Here is a 26059-nt window from a genome sequence, read left to right as displayed (position 1 = left end):
GATTTGAGTGTCTTTTCTAGCAGGACACAGATGCAAGAAGTGAGCCCGAGGTCATTAAGAAGCAACATACCTCTTGTTTACTGAAGCTTTAATATTGATTAAAAAACTTTTATTACTGAATTCTTTCTAGGAAACTTGTTCAACTGTATGGTCAGTGGTAAAGTATCAGCTTAAGGAAAAAAAATGTGTAATGTCTTAAAACATAATTTGACAAGATTTACAAAGACCTGTGTCCCTTGAGATTTATGAGCAATCACATTGTCATCAACGTGTAGTTTGTTTGTAGTTGCTGAGAATTCCCATAGTCCTTTCTTTTCTCTTTTTGATCCACTGGAAAGCTTTTACCACAATAGGTCTATGAATCTGTTATTGTAGTTTGCCTTGATCTCCAATTCCCGTGTGCAAATTTTTGAACACCTTATACCTGTGTGTAGTTGTCATTTTAATGACTTGAGAAGGAGTGATGAGGCTACAGAGCAAGACTCCATATTTTCTCTTGGTCTGTTTCTTATTGCAAAGGAATGTAGTAAAGCACTGCAGCTTTTTGTATCTATTGGCTGCATATGCCCAAAACATAAACAGTCAAGTAGGTCTTTATTGAATAAAAATAAATTTGCCTCAGTTGTATCACAGAAGATCAGGGGATTGAGATCAGTTCTGTGGTCATAATAGGGAGTTCCAACACTTTTTCTCCAGGGTTTCTTCAAGAAGTATAAAATAATATTAGTATGTGATGGGCCTTTGGTTTGGAAGCTTCAGTACATTCACAAACTGATATTGATTGTCTAGCTATAAACTGTTCGGCATCTTACTCATAAGTAGTTCTTTTTGATAACTAGGAATGTGGCTTTGTTTGTTTTAGTTGGCTTTAAGCATTTTATTCAAAGAGTTGAGGACATAAAAAGATAGCTTGATGATTATATTTAGATCCTAATGTAAAAAGCCCTTAGGAGTTCAACAAACATACTTTTTACAATTGGTTATATTTCCAGTTTTCCCAAATAAGAGTATATATGATACCTACATAAATCATACTGATTGCAGAATAGGTCTCCAAGCCCAAAGAATGCCCTGGCAACTTTGTCTCTAGGATTGCTCTCAGTGGTGCTCCTTATTGACTTATCTAGAGGAAAACCGGGTTCAGTCATTTGCTTTTTTTTTTTTAAGCTACCGAAAGGTACTCTTCTTGCTTTATGAGTTTTAAAGCCTGGGAAATTTGACATGGGGAATATTATTTTTTGAATGGGTAAATAAAGTTAGGGAAAATCAGGGAACAAAGGAGATAAAAGGATGGGATGCATTTAAATGTATTCTGTAGTTCTGTTACCATAATAATTCACTCAGAGGAGATTCATTTTGAATTTAGTATTTAGTGTTAAAAGGAACAGAGCTGGGGCAAGTGCAGGCCAGCACTGAGTAACAATGGTGGATTGAGATCTATTGTATTTTTTAAGTGATTCCAGGGCTGTCCAGGTGTCCTGATTTAAAGGCTGCTTCTTGAGTCAGGAAATTGTATCTTGTTCTGAGGTTTACTGTAATAAAGTACACAGTCCTAGGGGATGGTACTGCTGGCCTCATGAATCACTTTACAGGCTGGCTGTACTGACCCAAGCCCCATGATTTATTTATGTCATACCAGAGTAGGAATGGCAAATATGTAAGGCATACATGGTTTCTGGGATGGTTCTTTAACAGGAAAACTGTCATAAATCCATAAAGTGAGATAGGGCAGAACCAGCCACAGCTCATGTCATGTCCAAGAGATCTCTTCCTATTTTATAGGGATGTATAGTTCTAGAAATGGGTAAGTTTAGCATTCTGCTTGGAATGTGGGCTTGGGCTTTTTGTGTGCTGTGTTTTAGTCCACCCAGTCTTGGATTCATTACTTAATCATCTTCTGCATCTAAGCTTATGATTGCCAGTATTGCAGCAAGATTGGAGTTTTACCTAGCGTTTGAACTTCATTTGATTCCCAGCACTAATAAAGAGATTCTCTTAGAATTGCACTTAGGATTTCTATGGCTAGTCAAATATTGAGCCAAAATGGACAAGATAATAATTAATTTTTCACCTTAATCTGAATGAAATCATCTGTTATTTTAATTATTCTTTTTATTTTGAGATGACTGTAGATTTGTAGATTCACATATAGTTGTAAAAAATAATACAGAGAGATCCTCAGTTCCCCCAGCAGTAACATCTTACAAAACCAGGATGTGATATTGTGTACAATATCACACAATATAGTCTTTGATATAGTCAAGATACAGAACATTTCTATCATTACAGAGATCCCCTTTTATAGTCACACCCACGTCCCTCTCACTTGCATCTTCCTTGTTCTTGGCAGCCACTAATCTGTTCTTCATTTTTACAATTTTATCATTTCAAGAATGTCATATAAATGGAATAATACAGTATATAATCTTTTTAGATTGTTTTTTACTCTGCATAGTTATCTGAAGATTAATCCAAATTGTTGCATCTATCAGTAGTTCATTTCTTTTTATTACTGAGTGATATTCCATGGTATGGATGTGCTATAGTTCCTGTAGAAGGACATCTGAGTTGTTTCCTGTTTTTGTCTAAATATATAAATCTTTTTGCTATAAATATTTGTGTATAGGTTTTTGTATAACTTAAGTGTCTGTTTTTCTAGAATAAATGCCCAGGTGTACAGTTGCTATAGCATATGGTAGTTGCATATTTAATACTTTAAGAAACTGCCAAACCGTTTTCCAGTCTGGTAGCACCATATTACATTCCCAGCAACAGTGTGTAAGTGATCCTGTTTTTCCACATCCTTGCTAGCATTTGGTGTTGTCTCTATTTTTATTTTAGCAGTTCTGATAATTGTATAATGCTACCTCGTTGTGGTTTTTACTTTACATTTCTCTAAGAGAGAATGATGTTGACTATTTTTTCATGTGGTTATTTATCACCTGTATATTCTTTTCAGTGAAATAGTTTTTAATGTCTTCTTTCCATTTTCTAATTAGAGAGTTTGTTTATTGTTGAGCTTTGAGAGTTCTTTAGTCTTTTGTCGGATATGTGGTTTGCAAATATTTTCTCCCAGTCTGTGTCATCCTCTAAACAGAGACTCTTAGCTGTGACTTTAGTTACTGAATATATTTGTTGTATTAATTTTATTTTTAGGGCAGATTTAGGTTAATAGCAAAATTGGGTGGAAAGTACAAAGAATCCCCATCACTGCCATCCGCATGTATACACAATCTCCCCAATCAATCGTGAGTACCAGGGTGGTATATTTATTACAGTCAATGAAACTTCATTAATACATCATTGTTACCCAAAGCTCATAATTTATATTAGAATTTGCTCATGGTTACATACATTCTGTAGGTTTTGGAAAATGTACAGTGTCATGTATTACCTATTGTAGTATCATATAGAATAGTTTCATAGTTTCACTGACCTAAAAATCCCCATGCTCTCATTTATCTCTCCCTTTCCCTAGCTCCTGAAAACCACTTATCTTTTTTTTATTGTCTCTTTAATTTTGCCTTTTCAAAAATGTTGTATAGTTGGAATTTTATAGCATGTACTCTTTTCAAAATGGCTCTTTGATTTAGTAACATGTATTTGAGTTTCACATCTTTTTATGGCTTTTATAGCTCATTTCTTTTTAGTGCCAAATAATACTCCATTGTCTTGATCTACTGCCATTTATCCATTTACCTACTGAAGGACATCTTACTTGTTTCCAAATTGTGATGATTATGAATAAGGCTGCTATAAACATCCCTGTCCAGGTTTTTGGATGTAAGTTTCATGTGAGCATAAGTTTTCAGTTCACCTGGATAAATACTGACGAGCGTGATTTCTAGAATGTATGGTAAGATTAAGAGTTAGTTCATTGAGCAAGAAACTGCCAAACTGCCTTCAGAAGTGGTGGTGCATTCCCGCCAGTAATGATGAGAGTCCCTTTTATTTTCATCAGCATTTGATATTGGCCATGTTTGGGATTTGGGCCATTTTAATAGGTGTGTAGTTATACCTATTAGTGTTTTAATTTGTAGTTCTCTAATGACATATGTTGAACATTTTTTCATATGTATATCTTCTTTGTTTTGCATATATTTTCTCCCAGTCTTTGGCTTGTCTTCTCAATCTCTTGATATTTGGAATTTTTAAACACATGTATTTTATGATAATGGTATATGCTTATTTTACAAAGGAAGTATCCAGAATACAAAGACTTATATGCTTAAATTAAGATTCTTTTGTTTTAATGGAGAGACGTTATTAATGAAATGTAGAAGAAATAATTTTTAGATACACATATTAATCAAATTGGGGAATTTATTTTCCAGTTTTGTGTCATTTACAAAAATCTTTTTAGAAGGAAACAAGCAATTCTTTTCTAAAATATGATTGAAGAGCCAATAAATAAATTACTACTTAATATACACTTCCTCAAAAGGCCTCAAAATCCATTAGGCCACCAATTTCAACCCAACACAACATATTGAAATTCCCTGTTCTCCCCAGAGTTTCAAAAGGCCTAAGGCTTCCCCCTACCTTACTGTTTCACAAGGTTCTTAGGGCACTCCAGGCTCAGTCTACCAACAGACTTTACATGTACTGGTGTTCTAGTTATCTGGATTTCTCAGGGCAGATTTTAAGATTGAGGCCTTATCTTGGCTCAGTGCTTAATGTGACCTTTGTCACATATAAGACATTTAATGAATGTGTATTGAACTGAGCTGAACCAGTAAGGGCAAGAGGTATTAAAAGACTGAATTTTAAGTGAAAAGATGAAAAAGGCACTAAGAAAGGAAAGTATATATTTGGGAAACATGACAATTTTCAAATGGTAAAGCATCCGGCTAGATCATTTGGGTTGTAGCCAAATTGTGGATGGTTTGAATGTCATGTATTTTGTAAATTTCTGTACTTACTTTTACTTAGAATGGTGATGAATCCATGGTCACCTAAGTTTGGAAAATGGCTTATAAAACTATTGGCAACCTTTTTTCTGTGAAAAACCAGATAGTAAATATGCTGAGCTTTGGGGACAATATGGTATCTGTCATAACCACTCAGATTTTCTGTTGCCTTGCTAAAGCAGTCATAGAAAATACATCAACAAATGGTTATGCTTTTTCCCATTTATAATTTGTTTATAGACACTGAAGTTTGCATTTCAAGTCATTTTCATAAAATATATTACAAATTACATTATGTCATAAAAAATACTTTTCTTGGTGCACCTGGGTGGTCAGTCTGTTAAGCATCCGACTTCAGCTCAGGTTTGTGAGTTTGAGCCCCCTACATCGGGCTCTCAGCTCTCAGCGCAGATCCTGCTCTGGATCTTCTGTCTCCTCTCTTTGCCCCTCCCCTGCTTGCTCTCACTCTCTCAAAAATAAATAAACATTTAAAATCAAACAAGGTAAAGTTCACATAACTTAAAAGTAACCATTTAGAAAAAAATAATTTTCTTTTTGTGTTCTCAGCAGCTTAAAAATCTAGAAGCCATTCTTTGCTCACAGGCTGTATGTCAGCAAATGGTTAGTCACATTTGGCCTGTGGGCAGTAGTTTGGCTACCTCTGCTTTAAAATGTAGCCTCCTATTAAAGATGTGTAACCTATACCATTAAAAGCTTTTGTGAGTTCTGCACCAGGGTGCTATTAGGCCCAATGTTCCTCCTATTTATTTGACCATGGAAATCTTTTTTTCGTGGGACATTTCTTAATATCTCTTTCCAAACTTCTGTGGAATACACTTTTGAGAAAGTGTAGGAAGGAAAGGAAGGCACCAGTTAGGTGCTATAGCTGAGTCAGATTGGCTGACTTGAAGGTAGACTTGATAACATTTATGCCATCAATCAACTTTCAGAAATAGGGAAAACACATACATTGCTATAACATAAGACAGAATAGAGGTGCTCTAAGAGAGAGAGAATATTCAGTTGAGGAGAAAGAGGCCCAGAGACCTTAAACAAAATGTAATTAGCAATAGTTATCATTTTCTCTAGTTTTAAAATCTTTACTATTCTTTTAAAGTAGTGAGCAAAGTTTGAAAGTTTTTTTTTTAAGATTTTGTTTTTAAGTAATCTCTACACCCAGTTTGGGTCTCAAACTTACAACTCTGAGATCAAGAGTCTTTACATTCTACAGACTGAGCCAGCCAGGAGCCCCCCAAAATTTTTTAGTTTAAATTTACATGTAGTAAAATCTCAAAACTTGTTTTAAAATCATATTTGGTGGTCATTTTCCTACATCTTTGAGAAATAAATGTGTGACTTAGTAGGCAGTGATGCTTATTACTTTACTACTTTTGAGTAATATTTTTCCAATCAAAAATAATACCATTGCTATGCTGAAAAACTCAAAAAAAAAAAAAACCCACTTATCAGAAGATTCTGCATTTCCCATTGTTTTATGCCTAATGTAAGCATGTGTCCCTAATGTAAGCATATGAAGGAAAAATAGGTGTAATAACCATGCTTTCCAAATTATGTTTGACATTTTTAAAAAATATTTTTCTTTCATAGTTTATTGTCAAGTTGGTTTCCATATAACATCCAGTGCTTATCCCAACAAGTGCCCTACTCCATGCCCTTCACCCCCCCTTCCCCTCTCCTCCATCCTCCTCAGCTCTCAGTTTGTTCTCAGTATTCAAGAGTCTCTCTCATGGTTTTCCTTCCTCCTTCTCCCCAACTATTTTTCCCCTTCTCCTCCCCCATGGTCCTCCATTAAGTTTTTCCTAATCCACCTATACGTGCAAACATATGGTGTCTGTCCTTCTCTGCCTGACTTATTTCACTCAGCATAACACCTTCAGGTTCCATTCATGTTGCTACAAATGGCCAGATTTCATTCTTTCTCATTGCCATGTAGTATCCCATTGTATAGATGAACCATATTTTCTTGATCCATTCATCAGTTGATGGACACTTAGGCTCTTTCCACATTTGGCTGTTGTTGAGAGTGCTGCTATGAACACTGGGGTACATGTGCCCCTATGCATCAGCACTCCTGTATCCCTTGGGTGAATTTCTAGCAGTGCTATTGCTGGGTCATAGGGGAGTTCTGTTGTTAATTTTTTTTTGAGGAACCTCCATACTGTTTTCCAGAGGGGCTGTACCAGTTTACATTCCCACCAACAATGTACGAGGGTGCCTGTTTCTCCACATCCTCGCCAGCATCTAGAGTCTCCTGATTTGTTCATTGTAGCCACTCTGATCAGCATGAGGTGGTATCTCAGTGTGTGGGGGTTTTTTTTAATGTTTTTTATTTATTACTGAGAGAGAGAGAGACAGCATGAGCAGGGGAGGGTCAGAGAGAGAGGGAGACACAGAATCTGAAGCAGCCTCCAGGCTCTGAGCTAGCTGTCAGCACACATCCCGATGCGGGGCTCGAACTACAAACTGTGAGATCATGACCTGAGCCGAAGTTGGACGCTCAACCGACTGAGCCATCCAGGCGCCCCTCAGTGTGGTTTTGATCTGCATTTCCCCAGTGATGAGGGACACTGAGCATCGTTCCATGTGTCTGTTGGCCTCTTTGGAGAAGTGTCTGTTCATGTGTTCTGCCCATTTCTTCCCTGGATTATTTGTTTTTCGGGTGTGGAGTTTTGTGAGTTCCTTATAGATTTTGGATACTAGCCCTTGATCTGATGTGTCATTTGCAGCTACCTTTTCCCATTCTGTTGGTTGCTTATTAGTTTTATTGATTGTTTCCTTTGCCGTGCAGAAGTTTTTTATCTTGATGAGGTCCCGGTAGTTCATTTTTGCTCTTGATTGCCTTGCCTTTGGGGATGTGTCAAGTAAGAAATTGATGCAGTGGAGGTCAAGGAGGTTGTTTCCTGCTTTCTTCTCTAGGGTTTCAATGGTTTCCTGTCTCACATTCAGGTCCGTTATCTATTTTGAGTTTATTTTTGTATATGGTGTGAGAAAGTGATCTAGTTTCATTCTTCTACATGTTGCTGTCCAGTTCTCCCAGCACCATCTGTTAAAGAAGCTGTCTTTTTTCCATTGGATACTCTTTCCTGCTTTGTCAAAGATTAGTTGGTCCCATACATTTGTGGGTCCAATTCTGAGTTGTCGATTCTATTCCATTGGTCTATGTGTCTGTTTTTGTGCCAATACCATACTGTCTTGATGATGACAGCTTTGTAGTAGAGGCTAAAGTCTGGGGTTGTGATGCTTCCCGTTTTGGTTTTCTTCTTCAATATTACTTTGGCTATTTGGGGTCTTTTGTGGTTCCATACAAATTTTAGGATAATTTGTTCTAGCTTTGAGAAGAACGCTGATGCAATTTTGATTGGGATTGCATTGAATATGTAGATTGCTTTGGGTAGTAATGACAGTTTAACAATATTTATTCTTCCGATCTATGAGCATGGAATGTTTTTCCACTTCTTTATGTCTTCTTCAATTTCCTTCATAAGTTTTCTATAGTTTTCATCATACAGATCTCTTATATCTTTGGTTAGGTTTATTCCTAGGTATTTTGTGGGGGTTTTTTGTGCAATTGTGAATGGGATCAGTTTCTTGATTTCTCTTTCTGTTGCTTCATTATTGGTGTATAGAAATGCAACTGATTTCTGTACGTTAATTTTGTATCCTGTGACTCTGCTGAATTTATATATTAGTTCTAGCAGCTTTTTGGTGGAATCTTTCAGGTGTTCTATGTAGAGTATCATGTCTCCTGCAAAAAGTGAAAGTTTGACTTCTTCTTTGCCTATTCTGATGGCTTTTATTTCCTTTTCTTGTCTGATGGCTGATGCTAGGACTTCCAGCAGTATGTTAAACAACAGTGGTGAGAGTGGACATCTCTGTCGTGTTCCTGATCTCAGGGGGAAAGCTCTCAGTTTTTTGCCATTGAGGATGATGTTAGCTGAGGGCTTCTCATAAGTGGCTTTTATGATGTTTAAGTAAGTTCCTTCTATCCCGACTTTCTCGAGGGTCTTTATTGAGAAGGGATGCTATATTTTGTCAAATGCTTTTTCTGCATCTATCTACAGGATCATATGGTTTTTATCTTTTCTTTTGTTAATGTGATGTATCACATTGTTTGATTTGCGAATATTGAACCAGCCCTGTAACCCAGGAATGAATCCTACTTGATCATGGTGGATAATTTCTTTTATGTGGTATTGAATTCGATTTGCAAGTATCTTGTTGAGGATTTTTGCATCTGTATTCATCATGGATATTGGCCTGTAGTTCTCATTTTTTGCTGGGTCTCTGTCTGGCTGGGGAATCAGAATGATGCTGGCTTTGTAGAATGAGTCCAGAAGTTTTCCTTCCATTTCTATTTTTTGGAATAGCTTGAGAAGAATGGGTATTAATTTTCATTTAAATGTCTGGTAGAATTCCCCAGGGAAGCCATCTGGCTCAGGGCTCTTATTTGTTGGGAGATTTTTGATAACTGATTCCATTTCTTCACTAGGTATGGGTCTGTTCAGATTTTCTATCTCTTCCCATGTGAATTTTAGTAGTGAGTATGTGTTTAGGAATTTGTCCATTTCTTCTAAGTTGTCCAGTTTGTTGGCATATAATTTTTCATAGTATTCCCTTATAAATGCTTCTATTTCTGAGGGATTGGTTGTAATAAATCCATTTTATTTCATGATTTTGTCTATTTGGGTGCTCTCTCTTTTCTTTTTGAGAAGGCTGGCTAGAGGTTTATCAATTTTGTTCTTTTTTCAGAAAACCAACTCTTGGTTTCATTGATCTGTTCAACTGTTTTTTTGGATCTATATTGTTTATTGATTTTTATTATTTCTCTTCTACTAGGTTTGGGGTGCTCTTGTTCCTCTCCCTCTAGTTCCTTTAGGTGCACTCTTAGATTTTGTATTTGCACTTTTTCTAATTTCTTGAAATAGGCCTGGAGTGCAATGTACTTTCCTCTTAGGACTGCCTTTGCCACATCCCATGGAGTTTGGATTGTTGTATTTTCATTTTCATTTGTTTCCATATATTTTTTAATTTCTTCTCTAATTGCCTGATCGGCCCATTCATTCTTTAGTAGTGTGTTCTTTAACCTCCATGTTTTTGGAGGCTTTCTAGACTTTTTCCTGTGATTGATTTCAAGTTTCATAGCATTGTGATATGAAAGTTTACATGGTATGATCTCAATTCTTTTATATTTTTTGAGGGCTGCTTTATGATCCAGTATGTGATCTGTCTTGGAGAATGTGCCATGCGTACTTGAGAAGAATTCCATGGCCTCAGGATGTAGAGTTCCAAATATATCTGTCAGATCCATCTGGTCCAATGTGTCATTCAAGTCCATTGTTTCTTTAGTGATTTTCTGTCTGATTGATCTATCCATTGCTGTAAGCAGAGTATTAATGTCCCCTGCTATTAGCACATTCTTATCCATAAGATTGTTTCTGTTTGTGATTGTTTTAAGTATTTGGGTGCTCCCATATTCGGTGCATAGACATTTATAATTGTTAGCTTTTCCTAATGGATAGACCCTGTAATTATTATATCATGCCCTTCTTCATCCCTTGTTACTGCCTTTACTTTAAAGTCCAGTTTGTCTTATATAAGTATGGCTACTCCAGCTTTCTTTTGACTTCCAGTAGCATGATAGATATTTCTCCATCCCCTTACTTTCAATCTGAAGGTGTCCTTAGGTCTAAAATGAGTCTCTTGTAGACAGCAAATAGATAGATTTTGGGTTTTTTTAATCCATTCTGCTACCTTCTGTCTTTTGATTGGAGCATTCAGCCCATTTACATTCAGTGTTATTATTGAAAAATATGGGTTTAGAGTCATTGTGTTCTTTGTAGGATTCACGCTTGTGGTAGTGCCTCTGGTACCTTGTGTTTGTTGCAACATTTCCCTCATAGAGTCCCCCTCAGGATTTCTTGTAGGCCTGGTTTAGTGGAGTTGAATTCTTTCCATTTTTGTTTATTTGGAAAGACCTTTATCTCTCCTTCTATTCTGAATGACAGGTTTGCTGGATAGAGGATTCTTGTCTGCATATTTTTTCTGTTCATCACATTGAAAATTTCCTGCCATTCCTTTCTGGCCTGTCAAGTTTCAGTAGATAGGTCTGTAATTACTCTGATAGGTCTCCCTTTGTATGTTAGGGCCCTTTTATCCCTAGCTACTTTCAGAATTCTCTCTTTGTCCTTGCATTTTGCCAGTTTCACTATGATATGTCATGCAGAAGATCGATTCAAGTTACATCTGAGGGGAGTTCTCTGTGCCTCTTGGATTTCAATGTTGTTTCCTCCCCAGATTGGGGAAGTTCTCAGCTATCATTTGTTCAAGGACTCCTTCAGTGCCTTTCCCTCTCTCTTCCTCCTCTGGAATTCCTATGATATGACTATTGTTCCATTTGATTGCATCACTCAGTTCTTGAACTCTCCTTTTGTGCTCCTGAATCAGTTTATCTCTCTTTTTCTTGGCTTCCTTTTTTAATATAATTGTGTCTTCTAATTCACCTGTTCTCTCTGAGTCTTCAGTCTGTGCATTGGATGCCTCCATTTTATTATGTACCTCATTTATAGCATTTTTTAATTCATTACAACTATTTTTAAGCTCCATAGTCTTTGTAACAATAGTTTCTCTGATGTCTTCCATGCCTTTTTCAAGCCCAGTGATTAATTTTATGACTAGTGTTCTAAATTCTTGTTCAGTTATGTTGCTTATATCTGTTTTGAGCAGCTCTTTAGCTGTCATTTCTTCCTGGAATTTCTTTAGAGGAGAGTCCATCCATTTCGTCATTTCGGCTAGCTTTCTGTCTCTTGTTAGTTTTAAAAGCTTATTATGTGCTCTGCACCTGCAAGTACTGCTGTATGAAAGAAGGCTCATTGACTGTCCAGGGCCTGTCCATTCAGGAAGTGTTCTTTTAATGGTGTCTCTTGGTCCCTCTTGTTGAGACTTTGGTTATTTTATTTCTCTACTCGTAGTGGTATTTGGGACTCTCCATGTGTACTTTGGCTTGCTTCTTGAGGTAGCCCTGGAAAGGAAAAGAGACAGACAAACACACAAGGAACAAAGGCACACAAACACACAGACAAATCCAACAAACAAGCAAACTGAAAGCAAAAAAGAAAAAGAAAAAAAAAGAAAGAAAAAAATTCAAAAGACAAAGGACAGTCTAAAAGCATAAAACCAGAATTCCCAGCTACAGATAAAGAGCAGGGTGTATACAGTGCTGATGAAAGAGCATATACTAAGAGAGAAGAAATAGGGGCGGGGAGAAAGTTAAATTGGACAATGACAAGGCAGAGAGACTAAGAGGCTTAATTCAGAGAGAGAAAGAGGAGAATATGGTAGGAGGCAAGGAGAAAGAAATGAAGATAATGTTACTCAGAGAAATTATATAGTCTGATTACTCCAGAGAGAGGGAGAGATAGAAAGGTAGCAGTAGAGATGTAGCATATACATCTAGAGAATGGAGTAAATGAAACTGTTTCAGGAAAACAATAACCAGAGTGCCCCGGCCAGCGGCGGGGGGTGGGATATGAATGAGACAAGGGAAAGTATATCTGAATAGAAGGAATTGATCTAGAATTAATCACAGCAATTCATCCCAGCAGGGATGGGTGTGAATTGGTGTAGGCAGGTCTTAGCCTTCACTGTGGTCCCGCTGACCGCTCCCTGAGGTCCTGCCTTGGTGGGTGTGGGGAGAAAACTGGCGGCACCCCAGTCCTTTCCTGAACCAAGCATTGCAAATCACTCTTTTGGGGCCAATCCCCCTGTGCCACGGACAAGTGTAGCCAAGGTGGGCCGTGTTCTTTGTCCCAAGCCCTGCCTCATTTCCAGATCTTAGTCTGCAGGCTTTATTGATACCACCGAAATATAATCCCGCAGGCCTGGCCACTTCCCAGCCAGGGATCAAGCCAGGAGAGCAGCGGAGTAGTTCTCCCAGTGCCGCCTGGGACACCAGGGCACCCAGCCCAAAGTCAGCATCACAGCTAGAAATAGGATCACTCTCTGTCTGGAGCCAAGGTTTTTCTCTTCTCCAGGGACAGATCTATGAGCAGCTTTAGCCGCTCTTTCTCTTCCCCTCAACTCTCCGTGACTCCCCCCAAAGGGGGTTCCCTCCCCTCCCTCTGTGTCTCCGGGTCCCGGCCCGTCCTTATCTTCCCCAGTCCACACTCACGCACCTGTGAGGTTATCCTCTCAGTGGACACTCTCTTTTCCTCCCAAACTCCCATGGTTCAGTGTCCTATGGCTTCAGGCCTTCTCTGCCTGAGAGATGGGAACGAGCAAAATGTATGGAGCTCCCTACTTCTCCGCCATCTTGCCTCCCGCTGTTTGGCATTTTACAAGTAGCTAGAACCTAAGAAGAGATACAGAGAAGGTGGGATCATCCAAGCTGACAACAAAAATAATTCATCTGCCAAATGCAAGCATAACTCCTTGCTGATTCCTATAGAATTTCTCCACCAGATGTTTCACTGCAAAGCTGTGTAGGAGAGGAGTTGGTCTTATAATTTTTGCTAACAATTTAATAGCAGATGGATGATAGAATTGTGCAATAATTAATAGAGGAAGATAATAAATAACTGAATTTGTTTTCACCTATTTTGGCCAGCAAATTCTTTTGGTCACCTTCAAAATCTCAGCAACCCTAGTGTCTCTGGTTCCCTCTCAGCACATCTCACAGTATTCATCTATATGCCTGAAGATTTTATATATTTCAGAGGAATTTTATATATATTCAGAGGAATCTTGTGGGTATTTAACCATTGGAAGAGTACCCACTTTTTTTCATACAGTACGCTACCAATTCAAACATTACATGTTATATATAATGCTGGATATTTTCTGAAATCAAGACACACTTAGCTCTTGATTATTTTGCAAGGTAGAGAAATGAGTGCCCTGATACCACTCACATTCTTCTAGCAAATGTCATAGCAAACTGATTTGGAATGCAATGGAAGCTAAAAAAAAAAAAAAAAAAAAAAGGCAAGCTTCCACGGTAGCACAGTGTGGACAGCTGGTATGGACATGTTATCCATCTATGACTGGAAAAGGTTAACTAAACAGCGGGACAGTGACAAAGTGCAGGGATTAATTGCTTAAAGCATTCAATAATTCTTAAAACAGACATCTAAATAAATGGAGGTATTTTGGAGTTTGAATTCTGAGAAACAATGTAAGGGTTTATTTTCCTTTGGAATCAGAGACATCCTTAAGAAGACAGAATAAATGGTTTAGGCTGAAAGTGTGAGTAAAACAATAGTAGGTGTGCCTTATTTTGAAGGAACTACATCTTTATAAAGAGGTTCGTATTCTGAAATTTTCTGTTCATATTAACCATTAAACTTGAGGCAGAACAGACATACTACTATGAAATAGTGAAGACAAAATGAAAGAAAAGGCCACTATGAATCTTTTTGTATACATCATCCCCAGATGTTACTGTGAACCCACCATTTAGCTTCATTTCTTGAGATTAATGCCAAGCTGTTCTCGACCCCCCCCCCCAATACTTCCAACAGAAATCCGTGGGTTTAAGAACATAATTCACCAGGGATTTTGTTAGGATTTGAATAATCCCCAACAAAAACTCCCTTGACTGCCAGCTATTTTTTAAAGGCAGAGATTTAGAAAGCAGAAGATTCTAAGTTCACCTGTCTGTCTTGTGATGGCTCTTGCCATAAAGGAGGAAATTTGCCTATGAATGCATTATGAGATGTTTGACTAAACCTTTTTTAAACAATCTGTTGGGTAGAACTACCTGGCAGAAGTCATCTTCGTGTGATATTTCTGAGTCCAGTGATGGTCAATATTATTAATGTCTGCAGTGTCACCAGAATTTAAGAGTTTAAAATAACTGGTTATTTTCACTATAGAATTAGAAGATATTTTTATGTATTTACTGAATCAGGAACAGTAAATGCAAATCCTAAATAAAAATTCAACCTTGGCAAGGATATGAGGACTCAGGGATACCTATAATACCTTACTGTTGGTCTTTTAAATGAGTTCATCTTTCTGTAAAGTAGTGGGTCTCAAAATTGCCTGCACTGCTTAAAAGTTATAGATGCCTGTCCTCTGAAGTTTAGATGTAGTAGGTCAGCAATAGAGCACAGACTTCCATTTTTAATAATTTATTTTATGTTGTAGAACCATTATTTGTAATGTAAGTCTGAAACATTTTTAAAGTTATACAACTTTCCATAGCTATTGACCTAATCATTCTTGAACTCTTGAGTTCTGCAGATAAATCTACTTCCCTCTCATAGTTGTTTCCCTCAGTAGACACTTTTGCTTATCCATTTTCTCTTTATATTATACTTTGCCATAACATAACTTTTATATTTTCAAGGATAAGATTTGTTTCTGTTTTTTGTTATCCTGATATTTAAGAGAGATTTTTCTAAAGAAGGGAGCTGAGAGGTTTTTGCTCTGCCATCTTGAAATAAGGAATCCAAAATTCTAATTAGAACTCTATTAAGAGTTTTTAAAATTTTGAACAAGGGGGAAAAAGAGAAGTCATAGAAGTTTAGGGAAAAGTGGGGTCAGTGGAGGCTTTTTTTCCTTTTAAAGATGAGCGTCAGTAATTGTAGCATGAGGAGGGCTAAACAATAGTCATTTTAGATCAAATAAAACATATGTTTTTATTTATATGCATTCTCTCTGGAAATAGCTGGGCATTAGGTAGAATCAGGAATCACTTCTATACAGAACCAGAGATAGAGACAACTTACTCTAATGAACTATGACTATATAGAGAACAAAGTCTAAGGCCCTTACCTAAATGATATTGTTTTCCTTTCTGCTGTAACATTATAAGTTGCAGTTCATATTAACTTTATTGTGGTAAGTACACTTTTTTTTTTTTTTAAGAGAGGGAGCTTGAGCAGGGGAGAGGAGCAGAGAGAATTCTTAAGCAGGCTCCACGTTCAGCACAGAGCCTGATGTGGGGCTTGATCCCATGACACTGGGATCATGACCTGAGCCAAAATCAAGAGTTGGATGCTCAACCAACTGCATAAACTTGAAGGGAGTTTTGATTTCTCCATATTTTGATATCATCATTCATTAGAATCCTTTAATATGGAGAATATATAGATGCATTTTATATACAGTTTGGTAGTTGACTAATTTATAGCTCTAGATTTCTTTTAAAGATAGGTACTGTGTACCATTATTTTACAAATGAGTGTGAATTCTATACATTTTTAGTGGATTGTATTCTAATTAAAAGTAAAATGACACATTAAATGAATGGATATTATCTTTACAAAGTAATCCATTTTTTTTCTAGCATTTTTTTTAAAGAATGTATTCTGAGTGGGGTGCCTGGGTGGCTCAGTCGGTTAAGTGCTAACTTTGGCTCAGGTCATGATCTCATGGTTTATGAGTTCAGTCTCTGCATCAGGCTTTGTGTTGACAACTCAGAGCCTGGAGCCCTCTTCGGATTCTTTGTCTCCGTCTCTCTCTACTCCTCTTCCACTCACACTCTGTGTGTGTCTCTCTCTCAAATATAAATAAACATTTTTAAAAAATGTATTTTGAGACTAATTCTGATCTCTTAATTTCTCTTCTGAGTTTTAGATTCCAGGTATATGGTCTGTTTTACTATTTATAGACTTTTCATGAAATTGGTTTTATAAAACTGTCCCCAGGAAAGCAAAACTCTGGAACATTGGGCCACAAATGCATCATTTTTACAACTGTGGTTATTTATTTAGTTGAAGGTGTAGTTTTTGAAAGCCTTTTACTTCTTGTCAGCTAATCAGCCCCCATTAAGGATGAAACAAATAGCTGACTCTTCATTATGAAACATAGGGAGAAAGAGTAGAAAGAATGTCCAGAGTTTATTGAGACCTTATTTACAGTCAGGGAAGCTGCATTTTATTTAAAATATTCATGGAAGAGGAGCTGGATTCCGATGCTTCTTAAAAGAAAGCCATTCTATTTTTGCATGAGGTTCTTTATTAGACCTTTTATCAGATTGCTTTATTCTGTTGCTAGTACTTTTTCAGGTGTTGTTGTCTTATATAGCTCCAGAGAAGCCTTTGTATAATTGAATATTTATTTCAAGTTTAATCAAATATTAGAACTTCTATAAATAGCACCTTCTATTTCTTGGAACAGATTTTCAGTATTACTGTAAATGACATTTTTGTTTTGTAAATGACATTTCACATTGATAGAAAACAGTTTGTTCACAGAAATTCTAAGTTATGTCCAGACTGTAGATGTAGTACTGAAGCCATGTTTCTATATTATACTTTTAAACTAGACTTACTACGGGAGAGCAGAAGGCCAGTCTCATTCACTGAGTCCCGTCAGTGCTTCCACCAGACCTTCCCCATCTGTTCACTCCATCTGATTTTGGCTGTTGCCACCACCACTTCCTAGTCCAACAATGACTGAATAAAAGATTCTTAGAGATCTGATTTCCTTGTTTTGAAAACATTAGTAAAGAAAAGCAGTTTGAAAGATTTGGGGAAAATACGTAACAGTGTATATTTTATCTTAAAGGTCACTTAAATTGGAGGGAATAAAAATAACATTGTATTTGAAGACATTATGCTAAATGAAATAAACCAAATACCAGAGGACAAATACTGTCTGGTCCTACTTATCAAGTAACTAGGATAGAGAAGAAAGGAGAGTGGTGGTTGCCCTGGGCTGGAGGAGGAGGGAATGGGGAGTTAGTGTTTAATGGGTACAGAATGTCAGTTGGAAAAAACAAATTCTGGAGAAGGATCATTATTTTAATGGTTGCACGACTTTGTGAATATACAGTGCCACAGATCACACGCTAAAAAAGGATTAAGGTAAATTTGATATGTATATTTTACCATAATGAAAAAATACATTGTGCTTATTGTTGTCATGTTTGCTGTGTAACATTCCTCATTCAGAAAATCATAATGACTAAAAATAACTTTATTGAGTTACAATACTGATACAATAAAATGTATACATGTTAAGGGAACAGTATGGTGGGGGCGCCTGGGTGGCTCAGTCAGTTAAGCGTCCAACTTTGGCTCAGGTCATGATCTTGCGGTTCATGAGTTCGAGCCCCGTGTCAGGCTCTGTGCTGACAGCTAGCTCAGAGCCTGGAGCCTGTTTCAGATTCTGTGTCTCCCTCTCTCTCTGACCCTCCCCTGCTCACGCTGTCTCTCAGAAATAAATAAAAAACATTTAAAAAAAACAAAAATAAATAAACATTCAAAACAAAAAAAAAAAGAAAAGCTCAAAGTTTCGATACTCAGAGATTCAGACGTTGGCGCCAAGCTTTCACTCCTGGACATTCACACTGGCGAGATCCTAGCCTGCGAGCTCCTGCTGAGAGCTCGGGGAGCTCTTCCCAGAATGGATTCAAGGAACGTGAGAGAATTCTGGGGCGAGAGCAGGCANCAACTTTGGCTCAGGTCATGATCTTGCGGTTCATGAGTTCGAGCCCCGTGTCAGGCTCTGTGCTGACAGCTAGCTCAGAGCCTGGAGCCTGTTTCAGATTCTGTGTCTCCCTCTCTCTCTGACCCTCCCCTGCTCATGCTGTCTCTTTCTCTCTCAGAAATAAATAAAAAACACTTTTAAAAAAAACATTAAAAAAAACTTTCTAAAAAAAAAAAGGTACAGTATGGTGAGTTTTGACAAATGTATATACTATGTAACAGCCACCATAGTCAAGCTATAATACATTTCCAGAAAGTTCTCTTGCTTCCCTATCTAGTAATTCTGCAGTCCCCAGCTCCAACCTCTGGCAGCCTTGATTTGCTTTCTGTCTCTTTGTGAATTAGATTACAATTAACTTAAATTTTTTTTCACAAATGGAAAAGATACAAGCTTTTGTTTTTCAAACAAATGTAGAGACAAAGTTTTTTTCCAGTCTGAGAAGCAGGCAAAGCTTCATAACAGAAGTGTCAATATCACAGTAGAACTAAGTTTTCCAAACTTGTCATAATCTGTAGTGTGTGGAGATATCAAAACACTCATATTTCAGATTAAAAGTGAGTACAGATTTTCTGAATAACTGAATACAGATTTTCCATGCAAAATTTTGTTTAATCAACCTTACTTACTAAGCTATAACTACCAGCAATTTCTTTTAACTTTGATTCTTTTCAAGGACTTCTGAAAACTAAGGCAGTCCATATTAGGATAACTTCTCTACCCATTCTTATGCCAGTGTATTCCTTAATATAAATCAATTTTCTTCCCTTATTTCAGGAGGCAAACATAGAGCAAGAGAAGATTGAAAAGATTCCACATTGTTCTGGGTAAAAGCCTGACTACTATACTGCAAGAAGGTTACACAGGGCAGGACCCCAGCGTGCTCTGCTGGATCAAATGACCTAAGATAGTCTCTGTTTGGCGACATTTGAAAGTTACTTTCCAGCGTTAAAATATAAATGTGATATTTATTTTATAATTCAGATCCATTGAATAATATATCAGTTTACCATAGTCCCACATGTGATTCTTGAATCCAAAATTTAGACATGATCATTTTATTCTTTGTTCCTGAAGAATAATTTTTGTAATAGGAGAATTCTATTCATAATACATCTCCAGCAGTAACATCCTGACCTTTCTGCTTTGAATATCATCCATTTCAGTCTCCCCTCTTTGCCTCTAAATCAATCATTCTAAATCTCTACTTTACTTTTCTGGTACTTTTGATGCTTCCATAATATCAAAATCAAGTTAGTCTTTATTCAGCATTTTGAGTAACCCGTTTGTCAAGTTTCGGTCTGAACCCTCAAGGATTTCATAATCTATGTTTATTCCTTCCTGCTATTCCAGACCATCTCTACTCTGATTCAAAGCCACCTTTTCAGCTTCTCTCATTGTTTCCTTTCCCCATAGAAACCCTCTAATCCAGTTATGCCGTGTGTCCTCACATATGCCTGTGTCTTAAACTTGCCACTTTTTCTGGCTTTTTCATTATCTCTGTCAAAATAAGGTCCCTCTCAATTCCCCGGTCTTCAGCCTAAGGTGATTTCTTTGTCTACTGTGTTACCTGAGCACCCACTGCCCATATGATTTATTGGCACTTCACCATTTATTGTCTCATCTCATTAGTTATATCGAAATCTCACAGTTAAAGAGGATAGACATACCACTCAAAAACAAAACCATTTCTACAGTATCTCTGATAAGCTCTTTAAACACCCAATCATGGGAAGCTCTACTAATTTTTAGGCCTCCCAGTTATACTTATTAACAAGAGTTAACACATTAGATATTCATTTTATATAAACAGAAATCTCTTTGTGACTTTCCTCCCTTAAGTGCCATTTGTGCCCTCTAGAGGAATAGAGATTAAATGTCTTATGCTATTCCTGTTCTTGCTATTTGGCCCATTATCATGTTATATGGATAAATCTTTTTGGATTAAGATGCCCTTTTATTACCCTATCCTGTCACCTTCCTTTGGATACCCTCTGCTTCGACACTGTGTTTTAAATTATGTTATCCAGAATTGTGCCTACAACTCTAGTTGTCATCTACTTAGAGTAAAACAAATTTCCCTTTAAATGGAATGTAAATTAGCCAAAGTTAGTGTCTCTTTCCAGTCTTGGTTTCTTTCATGTTTTCAAATTTTTCACTATCTGCTCACTTGCCTTCCATGCTACTGGGACCCCCCCCCCCAAAAGAAATAAAATTCTTTAAAGATACAGTGAAACAGCTTCAAAATAAGGGAATACATTGGAACAATTGGGAAGACAAACCACCACATTGAATAGAAACGGAGTCAGAGTTGGAAGATGTATTAGTTCAAAATACATTTGTGAAGTACCTACTCCATGCCAGCAACTATTCTTGGCACTTGATGTATATTAGTGAACAAGACATGATGAAGATCTTGCCTTTATGAAGCTTGTATTCCAGCTATTTCAAAACAAAGGCTTTTAGGCAAAAGGAAGACTGGAAAATAATAACAGAGTATAGAGAGTAACTTATACCAAATAAAAGAAAAATTTGTACATGTTTTAGGCACATATTATAGAGAAAATTAATTATACTTGGAAGCTCCTGGTGTTAAAAGCCATGAATTAAGACTGTAGAAGGAGAAACTATTTTATTTTAAAAATTAAAGATAGGGGTATTATTTACAGTAGCCAGAAGTCCATCAGCTGATGAATGGATAAACAGTGTGGTGTATACATACAGTAGAATATTACTCAGCCTCAAAAAAGAAGGAAATTCTGACACATGCTACCCATGGATCAGCCTTGACACTTAACATATTAAGTGACATGAGCCGAACACAATAAGATAAATACTGTGGGATTCCCTTTATGTGAAATTCCTGGAGAGGTCAAATTCATGGAGACAGAAATCAACTCGTTAATGCCAGGGGCTGAGTGGGATTGGGAGAATGGGGAATTGTTTAATAGGTACAGTGTGAGTTTTACGAGATAAAGAGTTCTGGAGATTGGTTGCACAACAGTGTGAATGTACTTAACACTACCTAATGTACACTTAAAAATGGTTAAAATGGTAAACTTTATGTTCTGTGTATTTTACCACAATTAAAAATAAAAAGTTAAATATTTTAAGTTAGCTAATAAATTGAAAGATCAACAAATCCATAGAAACATTAAAAGAAAAATTTATAAAGGTATAAGCCGGGGGGAGTTGGGCATGTTGGAGGGCACTTGTGGGGATGAGCACTGGGTGTTATATGGAAACCAACTTGACAATAAACTATTTGTAAAAAAAATTAAAAAATACTTTAAAAATATTTAAAAATGTATAAAATTGCTATATAGAAATATACTCTCACGTGAAAAGTATCATAAAAAAAAAAAAAAAGGTATAAGCCATAATCATTGTTGTGGAAGCAGACCCTGCACATATAGAAGAGTTGATGGATATTTATAGAACACATACTTGTTAATATCATTTAAACTATGAACGTGCTGAAAGGAAATGCTGAATAGAGAAAAGTTAGCAGTCAGGTGAGGAATCAGATTTTAAAGGAAAGCTACAGGCACTTCAGGTAGAAAACATAGCATAAACCTGACTGAAAACAAGTAGTAACTCAGTAATATAGGGTCCTTGAAGGACGGTGAAGAAGAAAAGGGTTGAAAATTGTAGCTGGTTAAATAGTAAGCCCAAACACTTGATGTGGTAAGAAACCAGATGAAAGTGAATCGGGAAACTTGGACATTATACAAGGACAGGGAAATCAGAATGGGTTCAGGAATGATACTGACCCATGATAAAAGGATAGTAACTATGATAGTGAACCTGTGGATACAAAGCCATCATGTCATTAAAAACTACTAGAAAGGAAGAATCAGTGAAATGTGAATATTGGTTATGGAGAGGAACGAACTCAAATTATTTAGATGTTGTCAGCCTGTGGATCTAGGAATATGGTGATATAATTAACATTGAAAGAGAAATTTGTTATGGTAGTTGGAAAATTTTCTTTAGTGTTGACTTTCTACATTAAAGACATTTCTGAGTACCAACAACAGATAATAAGACATTGACCAAAGGCATTTCAGTCAGACTTGCCAAAGTAGCCTCACCTGAGACTGGTTTTCACTTGAGCCTAATTAAGGTAGTTTGTGTGCCATACTCTGAGACCTCTGTAAGTGAAATTGGAAAAAATAATCAAAAGGATTTTTTTCTTCCATCTCATTGATGGAAGAGTAGAAGAGATATCCAAGTAATTTACTACTCACTCTGGATATTTAAATGGTTAAATAACAAGTAAAGGAGGCGTTAGAATCAAGGAGGCATCAATAAGAGAATCTAGATTTCAGATTTATCTTAAACGATGCTTACATGTCCATGACACTAATACATCCAAAGCAACTGACTTATTCTTGCTTTCATCTCATCTCTCAGTGTTTTCAGGAGTTTATAAAACTTGATTGTGTAATCATTCAATTTGAAAAACCCAGTTGGAGGAAGAGGGAAAAATAAACCTAGGTGGCATCCCTTCATCCACACTCCTTTTCTGTCTGGCATTTCTACTAAAAACACATATTTGGGACTCACTCTTAAATTGTTAACCACCATCATTCCAACACTGATTATATTTCTTATTTACTAGTGATCGCTGTCTAATGTTTTGTAGTTCTCAAGGATTCAGGCATATTCAAAAAGATTTTGAGCTCCATTTGCCTTGAGTATTTGCCTCCTGTTTCCAAAATTTCTCAGAAGGGAGAAGGGGACGAAGGAGGTGGTCTTACTATTTCTTGAAGCTCAAATGACACAGAAGAGTACTTTTAGAGACATCTTGATTCTATTAGAATTTTCAGGTCAAAGGGCAGGTTCAACTGTTATGCACTTTAAAGCACCAGGGATGGAGTGAAAAGACCTCTTTAATGACTTAAAGTTGGGTTTCTGCTACTACCCACTCATTATGCAAGTAATATGGCATGTTAGTCAAGCAGTAGGGGGTCACTAATCACTTTGAAAGGTTCTGTGTATACATTTTCTTTCTTTCTTTCTTTTTTTAACTGAGGGAAAGACATTAACAGAACAAGGAGAGTAATTTAGCAGGAAGAGCATTGCAGTTCTTATTTTGCTCTGGGCTTGTGGCATACATATATTACCTTTCATATTATATGTGCTTGTATTACTCCCTCGGGGCTCATGGGAAATGAAGTCAGAATGTGCTTCAGGAGCAAGTCTTCCTCTTCTGTAGATAGACTTGAGTTAGTTAGTAAGGCTCTTAAAGCCAGTTATTAATCCCCATCAAGGTTCATTTTCTTTAAAATACTCATATTTGAATTTGAATAGGTGACTTCCACATCTCAAGTAGACTCTGATTAAAAAGGAGCTATTTCTGATCATTTTTATTTTCTTTGTAGTTTTCTGTATCTTTCAGTTTTTTCTTCCATGAATGCAAATCACCTTTACCAGAAGTTACCCTTTCTTTTCAAAGAATCAGTTATATTTAAGAGTTAAGTGGCTGCTGAAATAAGATTCTTTTTGTAATTTGCTTTTTTTTGCACTGTATTCTGTTCCCTCTGAAAAGCAGAGTATTGCCTAAAATTTTTTTGTTTTAACACTTTCAAATGCTGTCTGTAAAACTTAGCCACAGAAGTTCACCTATACCATACGGTCTTTTCTATCAGATGTATTGAAGGAACAACAGTTTTTCCTATTTGCAAAAATTAGTGGCTGATACTATTTATTACCTTTAATATTCTTGCCTATCTTTGGAATTTTTTTTCCAAATTTTTAATGAGGTTGTTCTCCCCTATAGTTGTCCATTTCACATTTACCGGAATTATAGACAAGAAACCAATACTATCTTTCTTTCCAAAAACAAAAGAAAAACCTAAAAGCTAACATACCCATTAAAGATACTGACATTACCCAAAGTTTATATGTTTATATGTGCAACAGATAACAAAAACATTTTATTCTCTTGACTATCAATTGTCCATTTTAGGCACATGCACATGTAGAAATCAGTAAAGAGTACACTTAAAATGGAAGGGACAGTGGTATGTTAAACTGTTAGGGAATTTTTAGTGGTTGTGAGCAATGGGTATGGGAAAGAAAGTTTTATTCTGTGCAGTTTGTAGTATATTATCAATGCTCAATAAAAAATAACAAATGACATAATACAATTTCAACTTGAATTTTATATAAAAAGAAAAAAAGACTTAAAATATTTTATCTTAGTAAAAAGGCATTATTGTAGTGGCTCAGACTCTAGTGCCACATCCTTTATTTTAAAATTTAGAATCTGAATTGTCACCTGTTATATCATATTGCAGTTTGGGAATGTGACATTTTACCCCAGAGATTAACTGTACCGCACTAGCTGGCCAAGCATATCATTTATAAAAGAATTTGGAATTCAGTCAAGATGCCTCACCAACATAGAATGATTTTTACTATTTCACATTATGAAGCTTTCCTTGAGCACAGAATGGAACTCAGACCCCATCACCTTTGTATCTTGCATTTTGCAAAGATGCTCATTACTCGATCTAATTGCATAGTCATTTATCTTTCATTCATCTTCTGTTATTCGCCTACTGCTAAATGTGTAATTCTGACTATTGGTGCACAGAAATGCTGCAGCACCCTTATTGAGAAAACACATTTCCCATTCCAGCGTTTGTCAGTGTTTGAGCTTCCCCAAAGGGAGCAGATGACAGCAGTCAGCAGGAAATTGTGCATAGAGAGACCAACTTGAACTCCTCCACCTTTAAGCTCATTTCACCACTTAACATTTTTTTCAAGTGGTCAGTGGATATATTTAGGCTATTGTTATCCCTTTGGTGTTGATTAGAACTTCACAAGATAAGCCATCCGCCATTTTTTAGAATTATATAGAGTGTGGGGACAGTGGAAAATTAGACTGGGGTCACTGAGAATCTTCTTCCCTTCCAACAGCAAAGACTGGTGAAACAAATCTTCATTTCCATGATGTAAGCTGATCTATATCCTCCATTTGTTAGTACTGCTTGTTCAGAGTTCTCCAGACCTACCCATCCAGAAAACAGAAAATCCTTGTCAGAATATGCAAAAGATAGTCTTCCAGTTTGTGGCTAAACTAAAACTCTTCCAGATGACTGCTATTGAAGCATAATTATCTTAACAAAAGACAGAAGCAAGGTTAAACTTGGGCAGTTCATTCTCAGATTCAGCATTTCCTCAGGTCAAAAGCTCAGGCCATTTAAATAGTTCCTGTAAATCAAATCTGCCTTCTTAGAGATGACTTAAATAAAAGATGAGCTATTGAGGAATGCAATTTTGACTATGACACTAATTGTTCACCAACTTTGTTCTGATTATTTTGTAAATTTCTCATGTTCACCCCTCTTTAAAATCCTACCTTCTTTTCCTGTGGATGTGAACCAAAAAGTAGTTAGCCAAACCACAAGGAATCTGTAGGATTTAAGTTATTGTTTCAAAGTGCACAGATCATTGCCAAATAAAGCCATGACTGGAAACTTATTTGCATTGATGAGAGAAAGAGAATTATAGATGTTTAGAATGCCCCAAGAACAGATGGCTGATTCTCTAAATCCTATTTACTAATGTTTATAAATGGTTATATACTCTGTAATAAAAATGTTTTCAGTTTCAGTAATGCCTCAGTTTGCCAGGAAGGTACCAAATGCTTATCAAAAGAATAAGTTAAATGAGTAAAATGCATG

At 36.6% G+C, this 26059-nt stretch overlaps 1 protein-coding gene across 7 annotated transcripts in view; it reads left to right on the top strand.

The window, feature by feature from the left end:
• Positions 1–26059, top strand: part of ERC1 (ELKS/RAB6-interacting/CAST family member 1) — a 485892-nt gene that overhangs the window by 336685 nt on the left and 123148 nt on the right. The window lies entirely within an intron of this gene.

Source organism: Hyaena hyaena, unplaced genomic scaffold (genome assembly GCF_003009895.1).
Source record: "Hyaena hyaena isolate Hyena2069 unplaced genomic scaffold, ASM300989v1 scaffold_108, whole genome shotgun sequence".
Lineage (NCBI taxonomy): Eukaryota > Metazoa > Chordata > Mammalia > Carnivora > Hyaenidae > Hyaena > Hyaena hyaena.
This window is presented reverse-complemented; position numbering and strand designations above follow the sequence as displayed.